Consider the following 19,051-nt stretch of genomic DNA (forward strand, 5'->3'; position numbering starts at 1 on the left):
AGCCATAAGTAGAAAGCTGAAACTGGATCCTTTCCTTACTCCTTTTACGAAAATTAATTCAAGATGGATTAGAGACTTAAATGTTAAACCTAAAACCATAAAAACCCTAGAAGAAAACCTAGGGAATACCATTCAGGACATAGGCATGGGCAAGGTCTTCATGTCTAAAACATCAAAAGCAAAGGCAACAGAAGCCAAAATTGACAAATGGGATCTAATTAAACTAAAGAACTTCTGCACAGCAAAAGAAACTACCATTAGAGTGAACAGGCAACCTACAGAGTGGGAGAAAAATTTTGCAATCTACTCATCTGACAAAGGGCTAATATCCAGAATCTATAAAGAACTCAATCAAATTTACAAGAAAAAAACAAACAACCCCATCAAAAAGTGGGCAAAGGATATGAATAGACACTTCTCAAAAGAAGACATTCATACAGCTAACAGACACATGAAAAAATGCTCATCATCACTGGCCATCAGAGAAATGCAAATCAAAACCACAATGAGATACCATCTCACACCAGTTAGAATGGTAATCATTAAAAAATCAGAAAACAACAGGTGCTGGAGAGGATGTGGAGAAACAGGAATACTTTTACACTGTTGGTGGGACTGTAAACTAGTTCAACCATTGTGGAAAACAGTGTGGTGATTCCTCAAGGATCTAGAACTAGAAATATCATTTGACCCAGCCATCCCATTACTGGGGATATACCCAAAGGATTATAAGTCATGCTGCTATAAAGACACATGCACACATATGTTTATTGCGGCACTATTCACAATAGCAAAGACTTGGAATCAACCCAAATGTCCATCAGTGACAGACTGGATTAAGAAAATGTGGCACATATACACCATGGAATACTATGCAGCCATAAAAAGGATGAGTTTGTGTCCTTTGTAGGGACACGGATGCAGCTGGAAACCATCATTCTCAGCAAACTATCGCAAGAACCGAAAACCAAACACCGCATGTTCTCACTCATAGGTGGGAATTGAACAATGAGATCACTTGGACACAGGAAGGGGAGCATCACACACCGGGTCCTATTGTGGGGTGGGGGTAGGGGGGAGGGATAGCATTAGGAGATATACCTAATGTAAATGATGAGTTAATGGGTGTAGCACACCAACATGGCACATGTATATATATGTAACAAACCTGCACGTTGTGCAAATGTACCCTAGAACTTAAAGTATAATAATAAAACAAAAAGAGGTTAGTTGCTGTGTTATTTGGGTAGGTATTTGGGCCTGTCATATCTTTATTGTAAATCGTAGCCGTTAGCATTTTAAAGTATACAATTTTTATTTCTTTGTTATTGTGTTGCCATTCCACAAGGTTTTTGAGACTAAATTCTACCTTGTCTGATACCAGAATCTCTTGTTTCTGTTTCCTGGAAATGCATTTACTCATCTCTATTTTTAGCCTTTCTGAATCACATTATTTCAGGTATGCTTCTTTTATGTGGTTGATTTTTGTGTTGTGAGCCAGTCAGAGTTTTTTTTTTTCTGAGGCAAGGTCTATCTCTGTCACCCAGGCTGGAATGTGGTGGCCCAATCTTGGCTCATGCAGTCTTGACCTACCTGGCTCAAGTGATCCTCCTGCCTCAGCCTCCAAAGTAGCTGGGGCCACAGGTGCACACCACTATATCTGGCTAATATTTTTTTATTTTTAGCACAGACAAAGTCTCGCTATGTTGCCCAGGCTAGTTTCCAACTCCTAAGCTCAACCAATCCTCCTTCCTCAGCCTCCCAGAGTGCTGGGATTATAGGCATGAGCCACTGCACCTGGCCTAGAAGTTCTTTTTCTTTTAGTAGGGAACATAAATTCCTTATATTTATTAGCATTGCCAACATGTTTCATATCAACTTTGCCATATTTTTAATCATTTATTTACTGATGTATTTTGTTCTATTTACTCTTTTTGTTTTTCTTTCCTTGTTGTTCTTTCATTGTTTTAAATTTATAGGAAAGAGTGGAGTTTTGAAGGTTTGTGTTTTTATTCTACCATGTTCCCCTATACTAATATCATTTCTAACCAATTTATTTCTTTTTTCTTATTTATTTTTCTACTATTTGGTTTGTCAGCTTCAAAGGATGTTATTTGACACCTACCTATTAGCATCCAGAAATCAATGAGCTTATTTCCCTTTCCTTTTTCTCGCCTCTTTATCTTCACATTTTTAGTTAATTACTTTATTAGAACTCACAATATTTGGTGTTCTTCTATTCTTACAAATTTATTAATTACAATATTGCTCCTCTGTTGTCTTGCCTCAAACTTGAAGTTGAGAACGCTGATGCCAGCACAATTTTCTTTTTTTTGTAAATGGTTTGCAATATTGTATTGAACACTTAAAGGATTTTTTCCTTTGTCTTTAAAGTAATATCGTTTTATTAAGTCAACTGAGAACTGATCATTTCAACCCAGTTCTTTTAGTTACATGACAGATCTTTGAAATATGAAGATTGTGTTTATTTTCAGAAAGAGTTTTTGTGCCATGGCTTTACACAAATATTAGTTGTTGTTGCTGTTCTTCTATCTCCTTAGTCTTACTACTCTATTTCAATTACGTGTAAGTGAGATTTTCTTTGCCTATTTATTTATAGCTGTTATTGTCTTTGAGATCCCATTTTTACCTCTTGTTTTAATTTTATTTTTGTTCTCTTGGCTATTTTCATTCCTTCAATTTCCTTGTTTTATTTTCAAGTGAACCAATTCTCTCAATGAATCTTGTGATGGAGTTTTTACTTCTGAGGTGGTTCTTACTTATCTTTTCTGATAGCAGTACATCATTCATTTCACAAATTTCTGGCTTTTGTCATTTTTATCTTTAAAGTTTTGTCGAGTTAGTCACTTTGCCTTTAGTTTTCTGAGCCAAGATATTTGCTTCCAATCCGAGAATTCTTGGTAAAGAAGGCATAGATTGGATGAGGTGTTGACGTATGCTCTCCCCTGGTTTGTGGTGGTTTGGATGGGGAGGGTGGTGTTCATTGCCATTTCCCATTTTCATCTCACAGTAGCTCTGTATGGAAGTTGTCCTTTGTGCTGCATTCCTCTAGCTGGTCTGATATTTTCCTGGTCAGCAATAACAGATGTAGGTGGGCAGGAGGATTTAGGGGACTATACTTCTTAGTTCAAGATTCCACTCATCTTTCACTATAATAAGATGCAGTTTGTTGCTTTTGTTTTAGTACAAATGTATTTTTTATGGGGAATGATTGGGTGTATATTTTGATCCTGTGGTGCTCTTTTGTTTCCATAGAAACTTTAATTTATGTCTCCGGATTCCTTCTTTCTCTTTCCCATTAAGCCTCCAAAGAACACCTGCCCTCTCTGAGTCACCAGCCAGAACTGGCACTTTCCACCTCCGGTCCACTACACGTTTATGCTGCGCAGCTGCCTCCTCCTTCTCCTCCTCCTCCTCCTCTTTCTCTTTTCCTCCTCCTGCTCCTTCTCTTCTCTTCCTCCTCTCCTTCTTCTCCTTCTTCCCCTTGTTCTTTCCTCCCCCTCCTCCCCCTCCTCCCCCTCCTCCCCCTCCTCCTCCTCCTCCTTCTTCTTCTTCTTCTTCCTCTTCTTCTCCTTCTTTCTTCCTCCTTCCTTCTCCTTCCTTCTTTTTAATTAAAATAGAGACAGGGTCTTGCTAGATTACCCAGGGAGGTCTTGAACTCCTGAGCTCAAGCGATCCTCCTGCCTCAGCCTCCCAAAGTGTTGGGATTACAGGCGTGAGCCACTGCCCTGAGAATACTTTTTCTTTTTGATCCTCCAGTAGCTTTTTGTCAGGTTCACCCAGCTCACACTTGTTTTCATTTTCCCCACTCACACTCAGGCAGACCTCTCACTTTTTTGTATTGTTTTGTTTTGTTTTGAGACAGGATCTCATTCTGTTGTCCAGGCCAGAGTGCAGTTGTGTGATCTCAGTTCACTGCAGCCTCTGTCTCCAGGACTCAAGCAATTCTCATGCCTCAGCCTCCCAAGTAGTCGGGATTACAGATGCACACCACCAAACTGGCTAATTTTTGTGTTTTTAGTAGAGACGGTGTTTCTCTATGTTGCCCAGGCTGGTCTCAAACTTCTAGGCTCAGGCCATCTGTTTGCCTCGGCCTCCCAAAGTGCTGGAATTACAGGCACGAGCCAGGTCTTTCATTTCCTAAGAATAATTTCATCTGAGCTCCTTCCCCGCTGGGGCCTGGGTGCCCTTCCCTCTGCTCTACAGTCCCCATCTGACTCCACCGTGGGGAAGGTGCCAGCACTGGCTCTATTGTTTCAGATGTCTGTCCCTTATTTACACACGCACTGAAACTTGCAGTGTTCTCTGTCATCTAGTAATGTTGTAGAAATGGGTTATAGATACTAGGACTTGCTCTCTTTGTTGCTCTATACAGTTTTTGCAGAACATATGGAGAGATTAAAATTTTGGCAGCCACTATGATCCTAAGAGAACTTGGAGGTTCCTCCAACTGCCTTTTTTTAAGTTAACCTTGAAATATTTTTTGTATTTGTATAGATTTAAGGGGTACAAGTGCATTTTTATTCCATGGATATCTTGCACAGAGACGATGTCCGGGTTGTTAGTGTAGCCATCACCCGAATAGTGCATATTGCATCCATTAAGTAATTTCTCATCCCTCACCCCCTGACCCTTCTGAGTCTCAACGTCCGTCATCCCACAGTCTATCCACGTGTACATGCTATTTAGCGTCCACTCATTAATGAGAACAGGTGATATCTGACTTTCTGTAACTGAGTTGTTTCACTTAAGATAATGGCCTTCAATTCTGAGGGCCACGTTGCTGCAGAAGACTTGATTTCATTCTTTTTTAGAGTTGAATAGTATTCTGTGGTGTATATATACATTTTTGTTATCCAATCATTTGTTGATTAATCCAATCATTTGTTGATTAATCCATAAGTGGATTCTGTGACTTTGCTATTGTGAATAGTGTTGCAATAAACATATGTGTGCAGGAATCTTTTAGATATAGTGATTTCTTTTCCTTTGGGTAGATACCCAGTAGTGGGATTGCTGGATCGACTGACTCTCAAGATTCCTTTTTACCTCTTCAAGCTTTTTCTGGAATTTCTTAACTTGGCCTCACTCATAAAAATGGGTTGAATGGTTAAAAAATGGAAGCTACATAAAGTGATTGGACTCTGCCATCCCCTAACCTAGGAAGTAGCTAAGAGACACTTTCTGTTTTCAGAATGCTTGGAGAGTCCAGAGATCACATAGGAGGAGGCCTACACCCCCATGTCCTCCTTTTCCTATGCCTTCTCCTATCCCCCTGTCCCCCTAAAATAATCCTTTACCTCATCATTATAAGGCAGAGCAGGTTCTACTTACCATGGAGTCCAGTGAGAAAATGTTCCACATATAAAATAGTACACTGAGAGTGAGGTCAGAAGATTTAGAGGCCAGCTCTGTTTCTCCCTAACCCCACTTCTTCACATGCCCACAGGGAACCACTTACCTTTCTGAACTCAACAAATGTCACTATCACAAATGTAAATGAACTCATTGTCCTTCATTTATGCAGCTTAAGCTTACGTATGAAGCTGGGGTAATTACCTTGTAAAGCTCTTTTGAAACATGAGCGTGCTTGAAAAAGTAGAAAATGCTATAAAAATATGAAGTTTTTTTATACAAGCCAGAGACAAACATAGATATCATCCTACCAGGAATTTCAGTAGGATTCGTGGCCAACCCGGAGGAAGAGGCCTCTAGGCCTTGGCAGTGGAGCAAGAGAGGATGAGGGAATGAGAAAATAATTACCTTTGCTATTGACTTGAACATCATCTGGGAATACCCTGCAAGTGCCACAGAGATGTTTATATTGGGTTTGAATTGCAAAACCCTGAAACAGGTTCATAATAGTTTCCTCCGGCAACAGACGGTTTTGTACTAGGCCATCTGGGGACCAAAGTGAGAGCAAAGGCAGATGCCCTTGGCATCTCTAAGATTTCATTGTTTCTCCTTCCCATCTTTATTTACTGTGAGAGTAGAAAATAGGAATTGGAAAAGTCTCAGCCTTTTCTTTGGTTCTTGGCTTGCTAACCCTCTTCTGAGCTTCAAAACAAATGAGCAACTAGAGTAGCTTTTTATGGAATTCTGAGAAAGAAGTTCTAAAAACTGCTCATGCTCCGGGAGGCGGCTTGAGGATTTTACCCACTCATTTGTTTATGATGCGATTTGCAAAGTGGCCATCAGAAGCCTCCAGCCCTGTCTTCCCTACATGTCTTAAGATCGCCAGAGAAGACTCTAGAACCCCTGTACCCTAGAACCTTTGACCTAGCAGAATTATTAGTTAGTGTCCCAGGGAAAATATACCAGCACCCAATTTATGCTTCATACTTTGAACAAGTCCCCTTTTCTACCATCATCTTAGGGGACTCCGAGGTGAGGACGCATGCTCTGTGTCACATGTATAGTGTGGTACGCTATGTGTATGGTGCTGTAGGCTACGTGTACGGTGCGGTACACTGTATGTATAGCATGCTATACTAAATGTGCCGATCTAGCAGACATTGTTAGTTATCCATCAAGTGTCCATTTCCCCCTCCTTCTTTCTAAAAGAGTTCTATTTTGTTTCAGTATCTGCTCTGTACGGTTCAGGAGAAGGAGACCCCATTCCCAAGGCCAGCCTGATTATTCTGAGCCAATGTTGGTTCACGCCATTCCTCTTGGCCCTGATTGACTTAACAGTAAACAGATGACTTAATTCTGGCCAAGGATACGTTACAGGGAGTATGCCAGGGTACTCCTGAGAAGGACCTCTCACCCTCAAGAATGAGTCAAAGGAATAAGCACCCCTTTTTTGTTATGCTTGGAGGCAAGGCCTGGAATGTCCCCAGCGACCATGCCCTAGACTGAGAGTGAAACCAGAGGAGCCCAGAGAATAGCAGGGAGGCCCTGCCCCATGCGCCATGCCTGGCTCTGTCTCATCCCGGCTGCTTGTTACGTGGAAGAATACATTTTCTTTTGTTTAAGTTATTAAGTCAGAATTCTATGTTCCTGCAATACAATAGTGTCAGTCACATAAACAACTTCTACTTTAAATTTTTCACACACAATAATTCAGACCCACAAAGGATATTTCCACATCCTCACAAAGCCCCAAGCATAAAATGGTTTTATGGAAGGAGAAAAGGGTAGTTTGGATGGACTGAAGATTTTCTGCACAACCCTTTATACAATAAGGTATGTAAATTTTATGTGAAAATAAATGTTCCCAACTGGGTGTGGTGGCTCACACCTGTAATTCCAGCACTTTGGGAGACCAAGACAGGAGTATTGCTTGAGCCCAGGAGTTCTAGACCAGCCTGGACAACATGGCAAATCCCCGGTGTGTGGCGTAAACCTGTGATCACAGTTACTTGGGAGGCTAAGGCGAGAGGATTGATTAGGTCATGAGGGTGGGGCCCTCTTCAGTTGAGTCTGGGAGGTCAAGACTGCAGTGAGACAAGATCATGCCACTGCACTCTAGCCTGGGGGACAGAGTGAGATCCCATCTCAGAAAAAAAAAGAAAAAGAAAAAAACCACAGTGCTCTCCTCTCACTAGGTTATATACTTAAGAACGTTTTAATAGAAGCCTTGGCTTAAAAGGGCATACTCTGAGTGTATCACATTTCAACTCCAAGAAAGCGGAAGCTATACCTTTGACTTGTTCTATAGACTGGCTTCTGAAAAAAGGCTAGACACTAACAGAAGTTATGCAGCTCTTGCCTAGCCCCTGGTGAAAGGGAAATGAAATTGAGTCTTCATCACAAGCCATTTTGAGTGCCTTTTCTCAGCCACTCAGAGTTTGTCACCAGAACCTAGTATTCCAAACAGCCAACCCAAAGTTATCATCTTGTCAAAGATGAAAATAAGCCAAGACTTCAGGGACGTTTAACTCCCCAGAATGTCACCAGGAAAACTGTTCATAAAGTAAAAGCCACTGTATTTCAAGGCATTGCTGTAAGAGAGAACACCACCTTCACAGAGTCTCAGAAAGGGGTGGAGAGAAGTGAGATATTTTTGTGGCTTTGATGTCTCAGCTCAAGTGGTTAAATTGGGTTTTTCAAGGCAGGGGACTGATTGGGAAGATTTGTGATAAAAGACTTTAGATGCAGCAGACACAGCAAACAAGAACCCTGAAGAAGGTCCTGATAAGTAAAATTCTATTTAATATGTGCTGTGGTCTAAATGTTTGTGTCCCCACACAATTCATATGTTCAACCCTAATCACCAATGTGATGGTGTTAGGAGAGGGAGCACTTGGGAGCTGGCTAGGTTATGAGGGTGGGGCCCTCTTCAATGAGAGGAGTGCCCTTATAGGAAGAAACGTAAGAGAACTGCTGTGCCCCTTCCACCACGTGAGATTACAGCTAGGGGGCACCATCTGTGTGCGAGGAAGAGGGCTCACCAGGCACTGAAACTGCTGGCACCTTGATCTTGGACTTCCCAGCCTCCAAAACTGTGACAAATACATTTCTGTTGTTTCTAAGCCACCCAGTGGATGGTATTCTGTTACAGCAGCCAGAACAAACCAAGACAATAAATGAGCCATTTTCCCAGGAGAGTGGACAGTTGTCTCCAGTAACTGAAGTGTAGGGACTTCCTGAAAAGAGCACTGAGGTTGTCTACAGGTTTGTAGTGTATTTCCTGGGAAATTTTGATTGTAACAGACACCTGAGTCATGTTGCCACAAGCGATCTCAGCATTGCCACAGAACATCGTGTGTCTCAGGAAGCAAGAGAGAGGACTCGAACTCAGAGGCAACAGGAGAAAACACACATGCATGTGATCATGTCTACTGACACATCCTCCTGCATTCTGCTCAAAAGGTGGCTTTATTTTCTTTTGTTTTGTTTTTAAGGATGATTTTTGCTTGGCTCTTTAATGAATTCTAACTATATGCAAGACTCAACGCTAAGTGTTTTGTACTAAAACCTGCTCCGTGCCTGTGTGATCTTAGGCAAGTCACAATTTCTTGGAGCCTTCATTTCCACAGCTAGAAAATATGAATAATGGGCCAGGCACAGGGGCTCATGCCTGTAATCCCAGCACTTTGGGAGGCCGAGGTGGGAGGATCACTTGAGGTCACGAATTTGAGATCAGCCTGGCCAACATAGCAAAACCATGTCTCTACTAAAAAAAAGCTACAAAAATTAGCCATGCATGGTGGCACATGCTTGTAGTCCCAGCTACTTGGGAGGCTGAGGCAGGAGAATCACTTGAATCTGGGAGGTGGAGGCTGCAGTGAGCTGAGATCGTGTCACTGTACTCCAGTCTGGGCAACAGAGAAAGACTCCATCTCAAAAAAAAAAAAATGTGAATAATGCATCTTGGAGCTGGTATACGGGTTTATATGGGTTAAACTACCCATCTTCCTGAAGAGAGTACTGAGCACCCATCTCAAAAAAAGAAAAAAAGAAAGAAAGAAAGAGAGAGAGAGAAAATGTGAATAAAGAATCCTGGAGTTGGTATATGGGTTAAACTACCTGATGAATACAAAATGAACCAAGCATGGTACCTGGAATTGCTCAATAAATGTTTACTTTCTTTCTCTTTCTTCAAGGGAGATTTTGAAAGTTTTGGAGAGGTAAGGCTAATAATTGAAAAGTTAACAGCAAATGCGAGACTCCACAAGACAACAAATGCCAAGTGGGTCAAGTAGGCATGACGGATAATCCACCGTGGAGGTCGCAGTGTGCCCACTGCTAACTTGAGAGACAGTCTTGGTGTTCTCTTCCAATTCATATTCAAAAGAGACCAAAATAACATTTGTTTTCATTCCAAAACTCTCAGGAAAGAAAAAAAAATTCATCGAAAGAAATGTGAGTCAGGAATCCCTGGAGGAGGAAACCCCAGGTAAAGACGGTGATGAAGCTGTGGGGAGAGGATGAGGCTTGTATAAAATGCTTTTGCGGGCACCCTAGGCAGTGGGGAGAAAACATCTAGTATGAGACCAGCAATGGTTTTGAAATGAAGAAGGCCAGCTTACACAGTAGAACCATGTGCCAGCACTGGTAAGTATTCATTAAATAAATGCTACTAAATTATTTAATCCTTACAAAAACACGATTGTAGCAGATAATAATATATTTGTCCCTTTTACAGAAGACAAAGCTGAGCCAATGTGAGAAACAGGATTCCACCTTAAGGCATCTAATACCAGAACCTGTGTTCTTTTTTTTTTTTTTTTCCAGACAGGGTTTCCTCTGTCACCCAGACTGGAGTGTAGTGACTCTATCTTGGCTCACTGAAACTTCCACCTCCCAGGCTCAAGGGATCCTCTTACCTCAGCCTCTCAAGTAGCTGGAACTACAAGCACGTGCCACTATGCCCAGCTACTTTTTGTGTAGAGAGGGAGTCTCACCATGTTGCTCAGGCTGGTCTCCCATTCCTGGACTCAAGAAATCCTCCCACTTCAGCCTACCAATGTGCTGGGATTACAGGCGTGAGCCACTGGACCCAGCTGAGAACCTGTGTTCTTAACCTTGATATTCATTGGCATATTAATATTTTTCAGTACATATTTTTCAACTACGTATTTTTCAGTAAAGAGTTCATATACGAGTTTCTTTTTCAGAGATCAGGAAAAAAAAAAAGGTCATATAGGTGAACACATGGATAGGTAGTCGAACTTGTCTTACACACTTGTGTCTACCCCCTAATAAAAGAGTTTACTGATACAGCAATATTAAATGCTTTGGAGCAAATGTGGGTATCAAGATGGCTTCTAGATATAGTTCTAAAATGCCTTACCCATAGGCAGCTATCACAAAAGGACACTGTCTACTACATGTCTATTTCTATAAAAAAGAGAGAAGGATAAATAAGGCACGACCCCTTCTCTGTCAAAGCTGACATTCTAGTGGAAGAGATCCAACGCACGCGCAGGACCAGGCCCTTGGTAACTACTTGAACGATTGCACAGCACAGATAGCCAAGAGCCTAGGAATCAAGGGAGACCTGGAGCAGCCAGGAGAACTTCAAGCAAGAAGCGAAAGTTGCAAGATATTCAGAATCTGAAACTGCACAGGCAATAAGAGGGGTGCACTGGTGTGGGGAACAAGAGTACTGGGTTTGCTAACAGCAAGGAGTTGTCTAATTTAAGGAGGAGGGGGTTCAAGTGTGGCGCTGTTGGCGGGGGCACAATGGTAGACTCAGAGGAAAAGTTCGCCCTAAAGTGCCCTGGGACCAGCAGCCTCTGATGTAGCCCCTCTCAAAATGCCCACAAAGACACAGAGAAAGATGAAAACTTAAATGAACATTAAAGACTACAACTGATGGCTAATCTATTTCCACAGGCTGGTAGAAATTTCCACTGACTATAAATCAACTGGAACTGAACTGAAAAACTCTCCATCCATGTGATGTTGACAGTAACAGAGCAATCTTATCTTCCTTAAAGAAGGTGGTTGAATTCCTCATCTCTATCCCATCATCTGGCCCCTGGCTAGAAAAATACCACACCACCAGGTAGCTCTGTATTTACTGCACCACGCTTTTTTGATGCATACATATCCAGTCAAGAGCTATAGCATCCAGAAAGCACATAAGCAGGAAGAGGCCCTTGAGAATGGATATGCTGGGAGATATGATCCCTCAGAAAAAGCATTAAAGGAGGAGCTGGAGACAACACTCAGCCGGGTCATGCATCCTGAGAACCGGAGCGTATGTGTGTGTGACGGGGAGTGTGTGTGATCGCTGGGCCATAGAAATAGGAGAAATTCTCTCTCAGTCTAGGGGAGTAACACTGAAGGAAAGTCTGCAAACACTGTGAAATTTGATGCCCAAAATACAGTTTAACCAGTGTGTATTATAGACAGAGAGTGGGGCCGATAACAGTCTACAAAGCTCATCAGGATAGGTTTATCCCTCCTGTTAGAGTGAAAAAGTTGAAAAATACCAGCAAGATATCTAAGTGGGGAAGAATGCTGAGATCAAGGAAAATAAAACTGACGATTTTTTTAAAACCCTCTAAAATTATTTGCTATTTCAACTGAATGAAAATCCTTAGAAAATTAATTTAGTATTTATAAGAGGGAAAGAACAGATTCTGACAAAAGAATAACAGAATTATCTAAATGAGGTGAGAATTTCAAGGAAATGAAAAATGCAAGATCAGGATTAAATGTAGGCAGTGAAGAGCAGAAATGCCACTGGGAAAGGGACTGAAAAAGTTACTTGTGAAACAAACCTAAAGAAAACCCCAAAATGTAAATACAGAGAACCAAGAACTTCCTTTAAAATGAAACCTAAGATTGTGAATCTGGAGGAAAGGAAAGGAAATTCTCGCCTGAGAAGCCCAAGCTTGCGAATGTGCTCGCTGTAGTTCCTGCTCCTCCTTGGAGTTGTTTGGTGCCTCTGGCCCCAAGGATGCTTGGCCACTTGCTCAGTGGAGAGCCTTGGCTTTGATGCCTCATCTCCTGATCCCATCACTGCCTCAGGTCCCAAGGGGCGAGCGCACTCCTCCATTGGTAAGAGTAGGCCAGGCCTCCACAGACCACTGTGACTGAAGTCAGGCAGCTCTCAGCAGCCAGGCCAGATCCCATCTGACCCTAGAGGCCCTGATCCTTCTTCCTGCACTTCTGAACCCCAATGGGGCACCCTGATTCAGGGGACAGGGTGTGGCTTCCCCAGAGGCTGCTTGAAGAGGCAGCACATCAGGACCTGGAAAGGAGAGAAAGTTAACACCCCAAGGAGGAACTCTGAGCAATGAAAGGCAAGAGACTGTGAGGAGCAGCAGATCAATTTCTCTCTCATTTTGCACCCAGCGATGGTTCCAAGGTGCAGTGGTACCACAGCAACTCTGGAAGACGTGCTTATAACCAAGGGAAGAGTGATGGTTCTAAGGTGCAGTGGTCCCGTAGCACCTCTGGAAGATGCACTTATAATTAAGGAATAAGAAGCTACAGCCAGCTCTGTCAGTCACTAACTTATATTTGCTTTCTCTCTCTTCTTCCCTTGCCCTTGGCCTTGCCTTCCTGGGATCATACTTTCCATGAGGCTTCAGCATATAAGCTTTATCTCAGGCTCTGTTTTCTAGAAAACCCAGACAAGGACAAAGACCACACAGATGAAAGGTTTCACAACAAGGATTAGTAAAAAGAGAGTTTACATAAAAGACATACTTGATTTGTAATTTTTACGCAAATATTAGATAAAGAAAAGGTATGACAAGATTTCAGTCCAGGAAAAAAAATAAGTGTTTTTAAAAACTTTATGTAAATTGAGGAAAAGCCCTTGACTTCATGTTTCTCTACAAAAATAAATGCTAAAAGACAGTCTAGCCACATATAGCCACATATAGCGACTCCGAAGGAAGAACTTTGTGTCCATAGAATTTTTCAATAGCCCCTGTGTTTTTCACATGTGAATTTTCAGATATTCAGATATATATCTCATATGTGTACTCCCTTATACGTTTATTGACAACTAAACTGATGATGCAGTCTAGCCAACCAGTAAATGAATACATATTCACCAATAAATATTTTAACCAATAAATTTTCACCAATAAACATTCATTTGCTGGTGAAAATGAAATTTAGGTGAAAAGGGATTGGCATTCTTTTGTTCTCATCAAAAGACCAACTAAAGCAAGATTAGAGAGGCAGCATGGAGAGAAGGCCATATTTGTAAAAAAAAAAAAAAAAAGAGTATAGAAAGGAAGGGAGGGTATTCTATTTGTAGTTTCAACATATGATATGCAGATGGTCTCTTACAATGGTTTGACATGATTTTTTGACTTTATGATAGTATGAAAACAATATGCATTCAATAGAAACTATACTTGCCTTTTTTTTTTTTTCGAGACAGGGTCTGGCTGTGTTGCCCAGGCTGGAGTGCAGTGGCGTGATCTTGGCTCACTGCAACCTCTGCCTTCTGGGCTCAAGCAATCTTCCCTCATCAGTCTCCCAAGTAGCTGGGACTACAGGTGCACGCCATCACAACTGACTAATTTTTGTGTTTTTTAATAAAGATAGGGTTTTGCCATGTTGTCCAGGCTGGTCTCCAACTTCTGAGCTCAAGAAATCTGCCCCCTGTGGGCTCCCAAAGTGCTGGGATTACAGGCATGAGCCACCACACTCTGCAATACTTGGAATTTTGAATTTTGATCTTTTCCTGGGCTAGCAATATGCTGTAAGATACTCTAATGACACTGGGTAGCAGCAGCAAGCTACAGCTCCCAGCCAGCCATGCAATCACAAAGATGAACCACTAATACTATGCCTTACAGTGTACCGTATTCATTCAATCACATGAGCCATTTGTGGAATCCTGATAAGATAAGGTAGCAGGGAGGGAATCCCAGGGTTGGGGCAAGCAATTGTTCTAAGAGAGGGCTAACCACAAACAACTCCCTGGCATAACATCCTATTCCCAAATACCTTGCTCTTCATGTAGCCCAGCACCATAGCCTTATCTGCTTGTAGCCGCTCCAGCATGACCCTATAAAGCTTCCCTCCAGCCTCTGCCTCTATGCGGAGGGCCCCTTCTCTGCTGTGCTGCCCATTGCACTCTGGCAACATATCTTCATACTTTCTCTTATAAATCTGCCTTTCTTTACCCATGATTGTTGGTAAATTATTTTAGTGACTGTAACGCTGGCTCCAGTCAATTGCACCTGCAACAATATTTATTTTAAAATGGGCTTCATGTTAGAAGATTTTGCCCACCTGTAGTCTAATGTAAGTGTTCTGAGGACATGTAAAGTCAGCTGGGCTAAGATATGACGCTCAGAAGATTAGATGAGTCAAATGAATTTTTGATCTATGACATTTTCAACTTACAATGGGTATATTGAGACATAATCCCATCATGAGTTGAAGAACATCTGTATATTTACGAATCTGTGAAATCTTAGTAGCACAACAGACTTGGCATAGAAAGTAATCTACATAAAATATTAAAGAAGAGAAGGAACTGTACACATTTCTCAAAAGGAGAAATGAGGCCTTTTTTAACTTTTACATTCAGGGGTACGTGTGCAGGTTTGTTATACAGGTAAACTAATGTCATGGGGATTTGTTGTACAGATTATTTCATTACCCAGGTACTAAGCGTAGTACCCAATAGTTATTTTTTCTGCTCCTCTCTCTCTTCCCACCCAACCACTTTCAAGAAGGCCCCAATGTCTGTTGTTCCTCTCTTTGTGTCCATGTGCTCTCATCATTTAGTTCCCACTTATAAGTGGGAACATGTGGTATTTGATTTTCTGTTCTCACATTAGTATGCTAAGGATGATGGTCATCAGCTCCATCCATGTTCCTGCAAAGAACATGATCTCATTCTTTTTTATGGCTGCATAGTATTCCATGATGTATATGTACCACGTTTTTCTTTATCCAGTCTGCTACCAATGGGCATTAAGGTTCATTTCATGTCTTTGCTATTATTAAGAGTGCTGCAATAAACATACATGTGCATATGTCTTTATAACAGAATGATTTATACTCTTTTGGATATATACCTAGTAATGGGACTGCTGGGTCAAATGGTAGTTCTGTTTTTAGATCTTTGAAGAATTGCCACACTGTCTTCCACGATGGTTGAACTAAGTTACACTCTCACCAACAATGTATATTTGTTCCTCACCAGCATCTGTTATTTTCTGACTTTTTAATAACAGGCATTCTTACTGGTGTGAGATAGTATCTCATTGTGGTTTTGATTTGCATTTCTCTAATGATCAGTGATGCTGAGCATTTTTTCATATGCTTGTTGGCTGCATGTACTTGCTCTTTTGGAAAGTGTCTGTTCATGTCTTTTGCCCACTTTTTAATGGGGTTGTTTGGGGTTTTTTTTCTGTAAATTTGTTAAAGTTCCTTGTAGATGCTGGATATTAGAGCTTTATCAGACACATCATTTGCAAAAATTTTCTCCCATTTTCTAGGTTGTCTGTTACTTTGTTGATAGTTTCTTTCGCTGTGAAGAAGCTCTTCAGTTTAATTAGATTCCATTTTTCAACTTTTGCTTTTGCTGCAAATGCTTTTGGCATCCCCCTCATGAAATCTTTGCCAGTTCCTATGTCCGGAATGGTGTTCCTTAGGTTGTCTTCTGAGTTTTTGTAGTTTGGGGTTCTACATTTAAGTCTTTAATCCATCTTGAGTTTATTTTTGTATATGGTGTAAGGAAGGGGTCCAATTTCAATCTTCTGCATAATGGGTAGCCAATTATTCCAGCACCATTTATTGAATAGGGAGTTCTTTCTCCATTGTTTCTTTGTGTCAGCTTTGTCTAAGATCAGATTGTTATAGATATGTGGCCCTATTTCTGGGCTCTCTACTCTGTTCCATTGGAGACCTTTTTTTTTTAAAAAAAAAAAAAAAGATAAGAGAAATGCTATGTAAGAAAGAAAATAGAAACCAGGAGTCAAATGACACAAGACTGACTCCAGGCTCTACTCCTAATTGTGTATGTTTTGGCATGTTGTCTAGCAGAATGAATATTTATTTCTTCATTTTAAAAATCAAGATAATAATTAAACCTACCTCACAGGTTTACTGCAAGCACGAATTAAATAATGGATGCCAAAAACTTCCACAAAACACTATAGAAATGTAAGAAATTATTATTAATAGAGATTTGTACCTACAAGTTCTCTAGCAGAAACTCCTAGTAGACTTATCTGTTTTTTCTAGGAATGTCCCTGCTCTTACGGCATTTTGTCTTGTCTCTGTCTATGAACAAAAATATGAAGATGAAAAATAAATATCCCTTTCTGATCTTAGAACAGTTCTGGATCTAGCTAAATAAAACTTGCTAGAACTAACAACAAATATTTTCCTGATAGAAAACAGCAACTCTTTGGACTGGTTTGCAGGTTCTCCAAAGCCTAATTCACCCTATTTTTGCAAACTTAATTTTTATTCATTTCCCGTATGAACCACTAAATCCAGTCCTGCTGCCAACCCTCTCCATAGACACATCCTCACTGACACTGCGGGACTCATTGCTGATGCCACTGCAGCCTGCGATCACCTGCCCCTGTTGCCTTATGACAGCTGCAGCAGCTCACAGTTGTCTGTGGTGGCCTTTGCTGCCATTGCCATTGCCAGCTTCAAGAGTCAAGAGTCCATGAGCTTCATGCTCCTGTTAATTGGGACAGCAGAATCTCATAGTGACCTCTCTGTCTTTCAATTCTCATCTCTTGCCAGTAGTTGTCTTAGAAATGTAGTTTTCGGACTTGCAGCTCCTGGAATCTAGAAGAGAGTACTAAAGACCATAAATGAAGCCCAAAATGTTTCAGTCAAATACTGATAACCAAGTGTTAGAATTAACATTTGACTAATGTCAAAATAGTGCACTCATAGAATGAACTTACGAGATATAGAGTTGGCCTGGAATATTATTCAAAAAATTTATTATTACATTCTTATTATTAGAAGATTTAGTAGTAAATCTTAAAAGTTTAACATTATGCTGCAGCAACAATAACAGTTTGTAAATTGGTGTTCACTTTCAATCAAAGGTGGTGAAGGAAGAAGCCAGATATTTGGGGTATGTTATTTTGCTATCAGATTTTAATCTTTTCTAAATACTTTTCACAATTTGTATTATGTTTGGGTCAAAGATAATTAATCATAAGAATCATGGTATATGACTTTAGAGTTTTCATTTCATGAAACTTTGGGTTTACAAAGATGACAGTCTGCCTGGCTTCTCCTTCATAAAATGTGAAAGAATCCCAAACAGTACTTTGTCTTAAAAGAATTTGTGGCTTCAATGAAATTAAGTGACAAACACTAGATAGAGTTTTTCAAGGTCCTTAAATGTCGTGAATGACACCAATCAATTATATAAAGATTGGAATATCATATAATATCTTAGCTATGATTTTGTGTTGTATTATTTTCTAAATGTTTACAAGCATTGGTTGCCTCAAAAAATATGTAAGCATCCTTCATCGTTATCCATCTAACATACTATCCCTTAAATTTGTATAATGATCAATGTATTTCTTTGTTTATTTAAAAGTTTGAAAGCACTTGATAATTTTCCAATCAAATGAACAGCTTTTCATAAATGATTAATGATTGTAGCATTTGACTGATAGAATACAATGTCAACATATGAAGGACATAAAGAGATTTTTATACTCTAGGTTACATCTATAGTGCTTTTTGTGAAAGTGAATGTTCACACATTAATAATAAATTGAAGGCATATGCCACGTGAATATGAATAGCATTCAGTGCGTTGTTAATCTGTGTGATCTCACAGTCATTGATTGCACACGAGTTCAGAGATGGCAGAAATGACACTGCAGTCAGCGTGGGGCTCTTTGACTTTCCAAAGGTCCCAGTCAAAGCCAAACAACAGATTTTCAGAAGAATATCAAGGCAGGAGCCAACCTTTGATGTATGATAAGCTATGAGTGAGTTTTATTTTCTGTTTCAGTTCTTTTACTCAAAAACCTCATTTGAGCCCATACCTGTCTAGAATTGGCCATACCGAATGAGAGCAGCTTGTTGATGAAGTCAGGGCTATTTCCTCCCCTAAAGAATAGCGAGGTTCCGTAGGAAGAACGTGGCTTCATTTCCAATCCATCAGGCAACTTCCTGGCTGTCCTCAGATCTTTTACATGCACCACTGGCAGCCACAGAATCTAGGATATCTAAGCTTCCAGATCACTTGCTCAAGTTTTCAAGCCAGGCAAACTTTCTTGGTAGAATATGAAAACAGCAAGTGTAAAAGACTAAGTTATGTGCCTCTAAAAAACCTCTTGTGAAAATGCCTAAATGTCTCCAAAGATCTGTTTCCTGATCCTTTTCTTATCTTCCCACCATTCACTTAAAAACTTCTCCTTTTAATCACAAGAAGTAATCTGGGGGAAGGCATTTCTCAGAGGCATCCCTAGAGGAAGGCAAAAGAAGATGTTTTAGATCTGCAGTGGAGAAGCAGTTGAAGTTTATGATCATCTCATGTGTACTTGAGGTTTCATATTCTTCCAGTTTCAGTCTGAGAGGACCTTCTACTCTCCTGACCTGAGACTGATTGGACATTGACCCATCCTGACCATGAAGCTGAGCTAAGGGACCTTGA

Source organism: Theropithecus gelada, chromosome 8, assembly GCF_003255815.1.
Source record: "Theropithecus gelada isolate Dixy chromosome 8, Tgel_1.0, whole genome shotgun sequence".
Classification (NCBI taxonomy): Eukaryota; Metazoa; Chordata; class Mammalia; order Primates; family Cercopithecidae; genus Theropithecus; species Theropithecus gelada.